At 34.3% G+C, this 15390-nt stretch overlaps 1 protein-coding gene across 3 annotated transcripts in view; it reads left to right on the plus strand.

Moving 5' to 3' along the window:
• Positions 1–15390, plus strand: part of LOC143256614 (uncharacterized) — a 100163-nt gene that overhangs the window by 75619 nt on the left and 9154 nt on the right. The gene's annotated exons all lie outside the window — the stretch shown is intronic.

Genomic DNA, 15390 nt, shown 5'->3' on the forward strand with positions numbered 1-15390 from the left:
TTTTCTCCAAAAATCCAAGGGGGGCTCACCTTACTTCTGGTGAAAGTATCTCAACATAGCATCGATCCATCATCAGTTTCGTGTGAATTTTCACAGCTGTTTAAATCTACTCAGATACTGCCTCCTGACAGAATGCTATTCAACAGAATTGAGCTGATAATTCCAGTATCCCCTCTCTTCCCTCTTAAGTTACGACAGGTGAATCACAAATACCTCACCATTGACTCATCATCCCATAACGTAAATCCTTTTATTCTATGATCTAATTTTTCGCTCAGTTAAAAAAATAAATAAAAAACAATGTATAAATTCCCACGACTATCAATATTTTTAGAGTAACGAATGTGTTTTGTTTTATTAGGATATTCAAAGCGTACAATAATCCTGCAAGAAATAACTGGTTCAAAAGAAATTATCAAGCCTTATACACACATATATCATATTAACGTCGCAAAAAAAATCTATGGTAAGTTTATAAGCGATTCCACTCATTTTGTTGATTTTATTGGTTTCTATTTGTATATCACCATACCTTAGAAATAAAGACTAAAATTTCCTAAACTTCAGTCGCAAAACTGGATTTAACTTCGAAGATCTAACTAAGTATAAAATCCTTACTTAATCCTTGCATGTCTTTCTACGTGAATCTTACAATGTCAGCATTGCAAGGTGTCCTAGCTTCTATAGATGATACCTACGTTAACCACTCGCGCCACTCTATAGTAGTGTGTTGTCTGTCAGTCAGTCAGTAGACACTAAAACAATGTCACATAAGGGACGCTTAATGTTGCAGTTTGTCTGACAGTCAGTAGACACTAAAATAATATCACAAAAGGGACGCTTAATGTTGCAATTTGTCTGTCTGCCAGTCAGTAGACACTAAAACTATGTCATAAAAAGGACGCTTAGTGTTGCAATTTGTACAGTTGTGACGCCAGTAACGCGTATGCATGCCGTGGATAATGTGAAGAATTATGCACTGTGTTAGCTATGACATAGGATGGCATATGAAGCTGAAAATCAAGAACTAAAAATATTTGTTGCTCTTAAGTTTGGTTTTATTTACTCTTGCAACAGAACACTTTCATAGAGCCTGCGGAAGTATCTAGTTTTTACATTTTCTATATAAACTCATTGAAATTTGTAATATTTAAATATAGTAGCATATATAGTGTAGTATACTTTGAATAAGCTTGCCTTGATAATATAAGTAGAGAGTAGATTTCCAATAAAGATAAAACGTTGATAGTGAACAGATACACTCTCCTATTTACATTATGTGCAGACGGTGTTTAATTTCGCTGACCTCAACCATGTACCACAATACAGTATTTATGGAAAAAACTTAGCAATTGTAGAAGCAAATTATTACAAACGTTAAACTCTAGAGGAAAGGTTGCATATCGTTTAGATGTGTATTTGTAAATAAAGCTAGTAACAGTTTATTTCTAACAGCGACATTAAACAGTCCAGTGTTTCTACACCTGTTTTGTTTCCATTTGTTGCAACACGTGTTTGTGTTTTCTGTCTTCTAATGTCATGTTATGAGGTCGACGTTTTTCATTAATTAAGTCCCCCCCAAAAAAACGTAAATAGATAATATATCCATTCTGTGTATCTCACTAAATACGTTGTTTTTTAAAACGTAAATAGATAATATATCCATTCTGCGTATCTCACTAAATACGTTGTTTTTAAAACGTAAATAGACAATATATCCATTCTGTGTATCTCACTAAATACGTTGTTGTTTAAAACGTAAATAGATATTATATCCATTCTGTGTATCTCACTACATACGTTGTTTTTTAAAACGTAAATAGATAATATATCCATTCTGTGTATCTCACTAAATACGTTGTTTTTTAAAACGTAAATAGACAATATATCCATTCTGTGTATCTCACTAAATACGTTGTTTTTTAAACGTAAATAGATAATATATCCATTTTGTGTATCTCATTAAATACGTTGTTTTTAAAACGTAAATAGACAATATATCCATTCTGTGTATCTCACTAAATACGTTGTTGTTTAAAACGTAAATAGATAATATATCCATTCTGTGTATCTCACTAAATACGTTGTTTTTTAAAACGTAAATAGACAATATATCCATTCTGTGTATCTCACCAAATACGTTGTTTTTAAACAATGGAAAAGACTGTTTTGTTTACGTATTTTACTAAATATCGTTCCTGCTAAATAACACATTAATACTTATTTTCCGTTCTGATTTTATTGGAATACAAATAAAAACAATTTGTACAAGTGACTATCACATGTTTTTCTGACTTCTTCTGTTCCCTTCTGTTTTATTTAAGGTTATACATAAATATACCTGACAAGGAAGACATGAAAGCTAGTGAAATGTTAATAATGTATAATTAGGTTCTTTCTTATTCCTAACACAAACACTATTTAGTTAAACAGTGAGGAAATCATTATAAACATGAAGCTGTGATTGACTAAAGCAGCCACGCAATGCGCATAATTTCCTTGAATACACAAAAAATCGAGACTTCTTCAGCATGAAGGTTGTTCCTCATCTCTCATACTGATGATTGAAGATTTCTTTGTATTTTTCATTCGAGGAATTTGGATTAAACTTCTAGGAAGTAACATTTGTTTCGACAGATATAAATACTGTTTACATAAAAATCTAATAACATTTTTATTCAAACAACTAGACGTACATTCATCACATTATACAGTCCACTAAATCTGATGATGGAGGTTTTTTAACATACTAACTTCTAAGTCACTAAATTTAACGGTCCGTGCTTTAAGTAGGAGAAGCAACTAAACAAATCTTAACAATTTTATTGTTTGTCTGGGTGATTTATTCAGATGGTATCCAAATTAGTACTTGATAAAAGTTTGTATATGTGTGTGCACGCTTATAACTAGCGAACCGCTGGACCGATTGTCACCAAACTTGGCATGAGTCCTTAGGACCTCCCATGGAGTAACAATGTTCGCTTCTGACCATTTACTACGTCTGTATGTTTTCCGTATCTTTACAAGTATAAAGCATGAGAGCCACCTGCTACCATATTTGTGTTTGTGAAACGTGTGTTGGTAACATTACCATTAATAACCATCAAAGGGTAAAAATATCGTTGCGTAAGACCAACTGTGCTTCCTTGTTCATTACGGTCGCAGTTTTTGTTCATTGAACTCTAAGTTTAAGTACAAAATTTACATGTTGTCTTTATGTGCTGATGATACGTTCGTTATGATGTGCAGTATTTTAATTATTCCATATGTTAGCGGATTGGAAACTCAGATAAATCATCAGTTGTACACTGAGAAGCTAAGAAACTGTGAAGTCGGTCTTTTACTTTATTGGAATAAACTATATGTTTGTTTCTTTTCATGAAATTAAAGACAATTAAAAAAAACTCTTTCTTCTAAATCAATCTCGCCTTTCATGTATACATGCATATATACTTAAAGGGCGTTGTTAATAGACTTCGTCTATCTAGTAAGTTTTTGAATCAGGTTTCGAGTCTTGAAAATCTGAGCAATGAAGTCCAATTCGTGTCGTCCAATAAGTCCAATAACTGTCAAGTACTAATATATAAATTTACACTAATTTATGTATGCTATGAAGGATATATGTTTTGTAAATTTTATCAAGCCATTTCACACACATATATTGACGATGATGTGATGTCCTTACCACGTATCTTTAAATGCTATATGTATGTATATCTTCATCTAAATCATTTGTTGATCTTTACAGTTTCTGTATGTCTGCTTCCCGTGTCGTATGTATATCTTCATCTAAATCATTTGTTGATCTTTACAGTTTCTGTATGTCTGCTTCCCGTATATCTTTACAGTTTCTGTATGTCTGCTTCCCGTGTCGTATGTATATCTTCGTCTAAATCATTTGCTGATCTTTATAGTTTCTGTATGTCTGCTTCCCGTGTCCTTTGCACTAACTTGAAGAGACTCATGAGTTGCTGGATTTTATAAGCTAATCACTAAGAGTTGCCGGCAGTACGCGCGTGAACATTTTTTTTAAAGCCTCTTGTATGATTCACAGATGTCAAAGGGCGCAAGGGATTTTGGGAATGCAAACAGCGGCACATGTTGTGTGTATGTTTGTATTTGAGCGTACGTGTGCGTGAGCTACCACGAGAGAGGCTGAACTTGGGTGACTCGGTCTTTGTTGTCAGCATCGACTAGGTAGCACAGTCTTTCTTCATTTACGAAACTGGCAGTATCAATTGAAAATCACTTTGATCCAGTTAAGACTCGCTTTAATAAAGAATTCCAGCACCATATAAACGTCTGGGAGACTCGTACGGAGAGCTTGCTTTTGAGGTGAGTTACTACCTTGTTCGTAACTTCTGCTGACTTTACCATGTGCTTGAGAACAATAATTTTGGGTTCAGTTAACTTAATGCAGAAGTTTTAAAAGCTTCCTGTGTTAAAATATTCACCGAATGTTTACAATGTTTCCGATTTAATATGTCGATATTCAACAAGTTACAAGCAATCCAAAAAGTTTTATTGTTTGTTTAGAATTAGTTTCAAATCTGCCAATCCTGTAACTTTAGTTATATTACAGAAAGAATAAAATAATCCTTCCTGTAGCTATATTCAAACATTTTTAAAAACTTATTTATTATTTTAATCCGGCTGTAACACAACTATTGCCTGAACCTTCCTCAAAACAATAATCACAATATGAAATTCTAGATGGCAGTGTTATCAACACATCTTAACAATGACAAGATTGCTTACAGGTCGTTATAGTTTTAAGTATTGTTGTTAAAATACGCAAGTGAATTGTTTGCCTTGACCAGCTATGGAAATGGAATAATGCACGATTTGAGAAACTTTCCAAAATGTTACTTTATGAATTGGAGTTATTCCAGTGCATTAATGTTTTGAACATTATTTATGATGGCCATGAACTTGCTTCCTAATTTTGATTATATTTCTCGGAAATTCGTGCAAAGCTAAAAAAAAAAAAAAGGACCACCTGAACATAGCAGTTGGTAATTTTGAACTGACAGACTGAAAGGAAAACAATTAGTCAATAGTACTCACCGCCAATTCGAATAGTCAGATCTTACCGCCACTCTGATAAAGAACCTTATTTCTTATTGCAGTTTCTTGATGCGAACCATGAACCCTAGGGTCCACAAAACTGGCATGTTAACTGTTAGATCACGATTGTTCTCTTTCCTAACTAAAAACGTTGATAAGTCTTGCTGTTAACAATAGTTATAATGTTATTGCTTAATAATATTTAAATCTATTTCATTTTTATTTATTTTATAATAATATTTTATGAAATTTAAGAAAGAGGAGAACTCGATTTCTATGAAAGCGTAAACATTTATTAAAGTATCACGTAAAAGCAGATAAGTTGAATAGAAATAGTCTCAGTCGAAGAGATTGCAAATTATTCTCCTTACGTTCTGTACAATAGAATATACAAAATGTGTTAATAACTAAATATGAGTTAACGTGAGTAATAATAACTAGTGCGTAAGAATAAATGTTTCTAAATTTCATAATAAACATCGTGTTTATGTCACTTGGATTCCTCTGGTAGGATGCTAAAATATTTGGATATCACGTTTTATTTAACGTCTTGTACTGAAGTGAAAACTTGCATGAACTGCTTATAAATAACAGTTTTTCTTGACGTTTATTAAATAGAATTAAGTTGAATGCGTGAAACAAATTATTGTTGTTCCGTAAAAGTATTTTTCAAAGTAAACCCATAAATGAAACATTTTATTAACGTGCATCTGATATAGTAAAGACCAAAGTTGAAATAACTTTGTTTATTAGTGATAAATAAAGTTTGGCAAAAATCAGTCCTCATTAGATTTGATTGTTATTTCGTTATTGGTTGTTGACTTTAAATTACATTTAAGTTGTAGTTTTGTTTTATTTGTTTTTCCAACAAAGATACGAAAAACATAGTTTCTGATCTAATCAAAAGATGGCACTCGTGAGTTTTAAGCCCTCCAACAACGATTTATAATAATAAAATGCTAAGTAAACTCCTCAAATGGTTTTAATATTACGTTTCTTTGAATTTCGCGCAAACCTACACAAAGGCTACCTGCACTAGCCGTCCCTAATTTAGCAGTGTAAGACTAGAAGCAAGGCAGCTAGTCATCACCATCCACCCCCAACTCTTGGGACAACTCTTTTAACAACAAATAGTGTGATTGATCGTAAAATTTTAACACCCACACGATTAAAAGGACGAATATGTTTGGTGCGAGGGGGAATTCGAACCCGAGACCCTTAGATTACGAGTTGAGCGCCCTAACCACCTGACTTCCATATTATATGTCAGTGCTACCTAACGTCTTTTTTATAAATATATGATTATAAATGTTAATGAATATATCTTCATATTATTTCGTTGAAAGTAACGAAGTATAACCAATTTGTATTGTGCCATATATTTGCTAGTGTTTTGCAAAATAAACTCAAAGCCATAGGTTGTCGAAAATGAAGATAGCTTTTGTAGTGCTTAAACACAAGCAATGTAATCAGTACTGTTCCGATGTTCCTGCTGCGTGCCTTTCAGTTCATAATTTTTTATCGTAACTTCTATATAATTACATATAAACAGATGTAAACTAATTAGTTAAGGATATCTGTTTCGCTATTATACAGATCTGATTTCACATATTACCCTTATTTTCTTTTAGGGTTAGGGTGAGACAGACTCGCTTATCATTAAATATAATTATAGTTGATGAATTGTTAGTTACTGAAATAAATATGTAGTTACAGTCAAAGTTCGTGTGTTATAATCTAGCTGGTATGATTAACTAAGAGGAAATTCCGCGACAAGAATTAGTACTCTTTGAAAAAATAAAACTCAGTAGTATTTTATACGCAATTCTTGGAATAAGAAAGTTCCCAGCCTCAAACGTACAATACAGTAACAATAACTTACTATAGAATATTAAAATCAGTAAAAAACAACAACAAAAACAATGATACTGGAAAACAGTATCATAAACTCTACATGTTTTAACGTAAATCAGTTGTTGTTGTTTGCAATTAAACCTGAATTCTAGCGGACTGTAGACATGCCTCTGTGTCACTGAAGGATAAGATGTAGATCAATGCGTCATCTTCAGGAGTGTTAAGAAGAAATTAGTAACCTTATTATTATTTAAAAAACAACAACAAACTAATCAAATTATTGTTTTTTGTTGCTTTTTCTTGAATTTCGCACAAAGCTACTCGAGGAATATCTGCGCTAGCCGTCCCTAATTTAGCAGTGTAAGACTAGAGGGAAGGCTGCTAGTCATCCCCACCCACCGCCAACTTTTGGGCTATTTTTTTACCAACGAATAGCAGGATTGATAGCTACATTATAACGCTCCCACGGCTTAAAGAGCGAGCATGTTTGGTGCGACGGGGATTCGAGCCCACGACCCTCAGATTACGAATCCAATGCCTAAATCCACCTAGCCATGCCGGGCAAGAACAAATTAATTAATCCAAGAAGATTCCATGTAAACAAATTATATGAATCTTCATTGTATAAGTTAAAATACGAATTTAAGTTTAGTTACAACCTTTAATCTTAGAATTATCGATGAATCCTATTTTCCAAACTATTTATGCGTCACGTTGCTTGTGGGTTCATGACTTTGCTAGTTGCAGGATCTTTAATAAAATATGAGTCGTGTGAAATATCTAAATGTCACTAGTACTGCAATTAACCCCTCTAATTATAGCTGTAACTCCCCATGAACGTTTCTCAGATAATGAATAATTTTTGGCCATTTTTTTTACAGTTTCTTACACTGTAATAGACAAAAAAACGTGAGTGACTTAATGTATGAACGGTATAAAAACATAAGGAATTTTAGGGTTAAATTAATTAGCGCTAATAAGGCTCATAAAGTGTAAGCCTCATTAAGCTGAATGGCTATTATATATTTATGTGAGTGGTCATCCAGTATCCTGCTAATGTTCAGGCTCTTATAGTTTGATCTAATTCGAACGAAATTGCATAACGTGTTGTCTTCGATGAGACAAGTGGTGTTTCATTGGATTATGCGCGATTATACACAGAGAAATGTATTGAGTTTCATTTATGGAAGACACTGTTCCACGCCATAATGGCTGGGAAGTTAACGTGTATACATATGTTTTGATGGTGACGTAGCAGCAAATTCATTATTGTTATGCAGCATTTACGAGTACAGCTTAGAAACATCATGGAAGTCTCAACCTTTAGGTAGTTGCTTATATATCTTAATAAGAAATAACTGTTTATCAAAAGATACAACTCTTCACGTGAAGAGCATTGTTACTAACATTTGAATAACGTAAGCTGACTATATACATCAGAATTAAAAGTAACTTCTACATTATTGAAGATGCCCCCCAGTGGCATAATGGTATGTCTGCGGACTTACACACTAAACACCGGGTTTCGATACGCGTGGTGGGCAGAGCACAGATAGCCCATTGTGTAGCTTTGTGCTTAATTCTAAAGAAAAGAAGAAATTATTGAAGCTAATTCTATCAAGCAAACTAATTTGCTTGTTTGTTTTGAATTTCGCGCAAAGCTACTCAAGGGCTATCTGCGCTAGTCGTCCCTAATTTAGCAGTGTAAGACTAGAGGTAAGGCAGCTAGGCATCACCACCAACTCTTGGGCTACTCTTTTACCAACGAATAGTGGGATTGACTGTCACATTATACACCCCCACGGCTGGGAGGGCGAGCATGTTTAGCGCGACGCGGGCGCGAACCCGCGACCCTCGGATCACGAGTCGCACGCCTTACGCGCTTGGCCATGCCAGGCCCAAATCTTATCTAAAAGTGCGTTTTTAAATAAATAAATATATTTAATGTGGTCTAATGAAGAGGGCGCTCGTCCTGCAAGCTGTGGATCGTGGGATCGAAACGTTTCGTCAAACTTGCTTGCCCTTTCACCTTTTAGTTTACTGGTAGTTGATAAAAGATTAGCAGAATAGTTTGGCAGTGAGTGGTGTTGACTAGTTGTTTTTCCTCTAGTCTATCACTTCAGAATTTGGGACTGGTAGCCCTTAAGTACCTTTGTGCAAAATTCCATGCCAATAATTAGGCTTAATGTATAATTTGTAAATTTTATAATAATACTAAGTTTTTTCCTACTATTGGTATAATTACGCCCTTTCATTTGGAAAATGTAATAATAAATAAATAATAACAATCTAATATTAAACAAATGGTCTCTCTGACAACACCTAGAAGCTGAACTGATTTTTGTACTCTGTTTTTTTTCGAAAATTCGTATTAGACTATATAATAGCAAGGTATCTCAAATTATATCAATCCACATTAATAGCAAGGTATCTCAAATTATATCAATCCATTTGTGACTTTTTAAGCACACTGTTTTCCAGAACAGAATTTGGTCTTCTTTTGAAATTTTCTCTCAAAGATTTGCAAATGGATATTGTTGCCCTGTGCAAACCTAATTTTGAACTGATAACAAAATGTAAGGCAGTTGGTAGAAACATTCACCGCCAAATCTTGAGTCACCTTGTCTATTCCAATAGTGGGGTTTGACCATAATTCCTGTAGCGTACCCCATCCCCAAAGCTCATTGCGCCTTACGGCGGTAATGGGCTATAAACCGCAATTCCTTATATTTGTTAACCACTGGGCCATTCAATATCCCCGCCCTAAAAGAAATAACTTTCTTTGCCAAACAGTCATGATAAGTATAAATAAACCAGATAAAGCCACGTTTATTTGCAACATATAACCTATATCTACCATGTACAACTGCAAGAGTTATATACTAACTTACTAAATACACTTACGATCTCCATGATGTCATCCAACAGGTAATACAACAGTGTAAATCTTACCTCCTGCCAAACACGGCCATAATTAATCGGCATCCATCCTCCAGATAAACAACCACAACTGGTTGAAACTTACCAAACAGAGACAAGGAGGTTGAACAAGATTACCCAAAACGTACAATAAAAGGTATTGGTAACCCACAATCTATATAAAAGCTACCCATCAAATATACAAACAGGTAATTAACCATTAGATGCGGTCACAATTAATGGACATGTACCCTTCCTCTGTGAGATGTATCCTTATTCGTTCGACAACTGAATATATATTTTTATTGTATAAAATATATTAAGCATTATATTTGTCTTCAACTGTATAGTGTTCGAAGTAATGAAAAGTTTCAAATGTGTAAAAATTAATTACTATACCCATAAACAGATTTATAAATTATTTTTTGTGATGAAAATTTCTCTTGGACAATTATCAATAGGCTTCGGGTGTTAACTCTCTAGACCAGCCTCTAGTCGACTGTGTCATTAATCTACGATGTTATGCTTCTTATAATGCTCAAGCATAGCAGAAACGTGTTTAGAAACACGTGCTGTTGTCGTAGGACCTCTTAGAGTTTATAGACTTCTTTGTCAGTTTCAATACACGTGTTTAGAATTCTTCAGTTTGAAATTTGTTCATATTTGAAATGGTGAATTCTTACTTGTTATCTAACTTCACATTTCTATTTAAAAACGGCTATTTTCTTTCATTTGCTATGTTCGCGGTCCATGTTTTCTGAAGAATAACAAATTTATAAGCATACAGTCAGGTTTTGACAACGAGTTACTTAATTTTAAAAAAATAAATATTTTTTCTTAATGAGAATTGTTCCTTTCTTATGTCGCACGAACAACGTTTACTGTTTCTAGCCACTTTAAGAAATGATCTCCGACCTGACCAGGGGGCCCGGCATGGCCAGGTATTTAGGGCGCTCGACTCGTAATCTGAGGGTCTCTGCTTCGAATTATCGTCAAACCAAACATGCTCGCCCTTTCAGCTGTGAGGGCGTTATAATGTTACCGTCAATCCCACTATTTGTTGGTAAAAGAGTAGCCCAAGAGTTGGGTGGTGATGACTAGCTGCTTTCCCTTCAGTCTTTCACTGCAAAATTAGGGGTGTCTAGCAAAGATAGACTTTACGCGAAATTTAAAACAAACAAACTTAATCAGGGATTTCTTATTTCCTACAAATCTGTAAGAATACAGTTTATTTTACGATTAATCGAACAGTGTAAGGCAGTTTCGGAGGATAAAAGCACTTACAAAGATATGGTGACTTTTGAATAGATAGTGGGAACGACTTTAAGCAGAAAATTGGCTCGTAGCCATCAGCTGTTCTAACACAGTTTCTCTGAGAACACGCTGCGTTTTTTGTTATAGATGCGTATACCAGTCGTTCTGAACTCTGTGCAAATCTCAGAAGTGTTAGTTTCAAAGCTGACCTACGAGTGCAAGGTTTCAACGTGTTTGGAATGCTACCAATGATCGGAAAAGAAATAAGTAAAAGAGGTCAAAGAAGTTTCTCTGTAACAAATACAAGTGCACAATAAACGCCCGAAATGAAGAGAAACATCCCGTACCGACCAGTTATGATCAAGAAGGTTCCAGAAGAGGACTTTTAATCATGGAATGAGGACTATGAATAAGGACGATGGAGGGGAGGTAATAAACAGCCGCTTATTGCATTCGGGTTGTTTACACTGACGACCGTCACCAGAAGAAACTTTCTCAGCAAATCGCGACCTACTCATCTCTATTAATTATATATCTACACCCTACCCATCTGTGTTAATTATATCTACACCCTACTCATCTGTGTTAATTATATCTACACCCTACCCATCTGTGTTATTTAGATATCTACATCCTACCCGTCACTGTTGATTGCGTATCTAAATTCTACCCAACTCTGTTATTTAGATATATAAACCCTACCCATTTCTGTTAATTACGTATCTACACCCTACCCATCTCTGTTATCTAGATATGTTTTTATGGAGTTGACGGGGACCCCGCTTATTAAAAACATATACATATATATATAATTTTGTATGGGTAACAGAAAAATTGGTTGTTAATAAATAGATATAAAAGCAGGTACTTTTCAAGATTAATCTTACAAATCACTTCTGTTGTTAATTTAAAACCCAGCATTTTGTGAATTCCCGTCACATTAATAATTACAATAACTATTGAACATTGATATTAAAGTGACCAATGTTAAGTGCATCTTATCTCATTTATTTGTATAGATCGAATTTGTCGTTTATAGAAATCACTTGAAACGAATATCAGTGAAGAATGTCCCCTAATGATATAAATAGTAACTTTCTATGTCAGATAACTCTCACGCAAAGCGATGTATCCATCACTTTCTCATGACTCAGTCTGCGGTTCTCCAGTGGCTCAGCGGCAAGTATTCGGGCTTACGACGCTAAAATTCGGGTGTCGATACCCGTGATAGACAGAGCACAGAGATGGTGTAGTTTTGAGTTTAACAACACTCAAACTAAACTCAGTCTCTAATAAATAAAAAAGTGATTTTTAGGATATTAGCAAGTAAAGCTATTGAGCACTCATAACAGGCAACTATGTAAACGTAAATACACCAATTCTGAATAGGAGAAAAAGAATTAGTCACACAGAACATTCACTTCCTTGAAACACAATAGTAACACGTGGATCTGTTTCTTTGTTTGTTTGTTGTTGTTTTTTTAATTTCGCTCAAAGCTATACAAGGGTTATTTACGTTAACCGTCCCTAATCTAGCAGTGTAAGACTAGAGGGAAGGAAACTAGTCATCACCACCCACCGCCAACTCTTGAGCTACTCTTTTACCAACGAATAGTGGAATTGACCATTACATTATAACGCTCCCAGGGCTGAAAGGGTGAGCATGTTTGGTGTGACGGGGATTCAAACCCGCGTCCTCAGATTACGAGTCGCGAGCTTCAACCACCTGACCGTGCTGGGCCTCGTGGATCTATCTCCTGAGTTTCTGGTATATTTTGACCTTTCACTTGTACAACGTGCTTGTCCATTGTAATGGTTACAAGCACATAATGTCTTCATTTGTGATGAGAACTAAATTACTTCTCAATAGAGGAAAATAAAATTTTAATTATCTATATGAAAACATTGTTGATTCTACAGATGTTCCTGAGAAAAAAAAAGTGCTGGTGTTAAAAGTTCCATGTTTAAATTAAACAACACTTCTGAAAGAAAAGGGGATTTTTCAGATTCATAATAACAAATTAAAACGTGGATCACACATGAGCTGGGGTTGGAAATTCCATGTTCAAAAATAACTGTCTTACAAGAAGAGATAATTGTTCTCAGTTTCTTATTAACTGGTGATAAACTTGGATCACACACGAATTAGAACTAAAAAATATTACGTTTAGAAACAACTGTCTTACAAAAAGAGCTTTAGTTCGACTTCGTATGTACAAGAAGAGGCGATTTTTTCATAATTTCATACTGACTGATGAAAAACTTGGATTACATATGAGCTGTATTTTGAAACATTCTATGTTTGTTTCGTTTGTTTTTGAATTTCGCACAAAGCTACTCGAGGGCTATCTGCACTAGCCGTCCCTAATTTAGCAGTGTAAGACTAGAGGGAAGGCAGCTAGTCATCACCACCCACCGCCAACTCTTGGGCTACTCTTTTACCACTGAATAGTGGGATTGACCGTCACATTATAACGCCCCCACGGCTGAAAGGGCGAGCATGTTTGGCGCGACGGGGATGCGAACCCGCAACCCTCACATTCTATGTTTAAAAATCGTCCTATGGCTCAGCGGTAAACTTCAGGGCTAAAAATACTAAACCTTTTGAATAAGAAGCTAGATTCTTACAATGTGTATAATGTAGGTAGTTCATTAAACAGCTTTACACTAAAATAAACATCTCGTTCATTATACAGCTTTACAGTAAAATAAACATCTCGTTCATTATACAGCTTTACACTAAAATAAACATCTCGTTCATTATACAGCTTTACAGTAAAATAAACATCTCGTTCATTATACAGCTTTACAGTAAAACAAACATCTCGTTCATTATACAGCTTTACACTAAAATAAACATCTCGTTCATTATACAGCTTTACAGTAAAACAAACATCTCGTTCATTATACAGCTTTACACTAAAATAAACATCTCGTTCATTATACAGCTTTACAGTAAAATAAACATCTCTTATATTTTTCTTTTAAAACTCTATAACTTTATGAGAAATGTGCAAAGTTACTTGAACAAAGACTTGTTTACTTTATAACTGGCAAGGACGATAAAATTATTCAAGACATAGAAACTTAATGAATTTGATGTGAAGGATTAGCTTTCCTTTCAGAACTTACCCACCTTTCTTAAAATGATAATTACACAACGCATTTTCTCTAAGAAACAAGTTACGTTTCTAGACATGCAATAATGATGTCCTACACTTAGCTTCTGAGATTGTAATGAACCATAGGATATTTCTTCGCTGATTATGCACTTGTTTTCCTAGACCTGAAGTTAGTTATGCCGTATATTAAAATGTAAACATTCCTTGCATAATTCTAGAATTACAATTCCTTTCCAGTATATATCTGTTTATTTAACAATGATGTTTGTTAAATGTTGTGATGTAAAGGGTGCAAAGTAAGCTGTTTCACCTTGTTTCCTACCATTAAACGTGGGTGTTCGTACCACCAGGTGTTACACAGTTCTTGTCTGTACAATATGTTGACACATTTTATGGGATGAACATGCTATGTGAAAGAATGATGAATGTTTAATTGTAACCTATTTTTTAGTGGAAACTTTGTTGTTTGCTTGTAAATTACCAATCTACAATTTTCTAAACAGGGAGTTAGGCCTGATACATCGTAGACACAATACTAGTGATTACAGGAAGTGATGACAAAGAGCGGATTGTAGGCCAGTGACCATGTTGATACCAGTTAGATCACATAACAATGGGCTTACATATATAGACTGTAACATATTATTTTCTTACGATCAGCTGAGGCATCTTGTGGGCGTTTGAAACATTCCAACACAAACTCTTCAACTACAAAATGAAACACAAGAATCATATACTAAATAAAATAATAATAAATAGAACGAGGAAAACAATGTGTAATCTATTCTGATATAATAAAATCATCGCATTTTGTAACATTACATGTAGGTGTACTCATAAGTCACCTATCGGTAAAAGCCAGAACTATTGTCTTTTTTCAAAAGTGTTTCAAGAAAAATATTGATTGATGACTTGTCTATTACAATATGTTGAAGGTAATTTAATGTCTAGAACTTTTAAACGTTCTACAATAATTTTGATGTTTAATATATTTTTAGCTTTTATTCTGTATTTTTATGTTTCTACTTGTTTATGTTTTTTTCATCCATTCTGGGATAATGTATAGTTTTTATCTGATCAGAATAATGTGTAGTTTTTATCTGATCTGAATAATGTATAGTTTTTATCTGATCTGAATAATGTAAAGTTTTCATCTGATCTGAATAGTGTGTAG

Source organism: Tachypleus tridentatus, chromosome 7 (assembly GCF_004210375.1).
Source record: "Tachypleus tridentatus isolate NWPU-2018 chromosome 7, ASM421037v1, whole genome shotgun sequence".
NCBI lineage: Eukaryota > Metazoa > Arthropoda > Merostomata > Xiphosura > Limulidae > Tachypleus > Tachypleus tridentatus.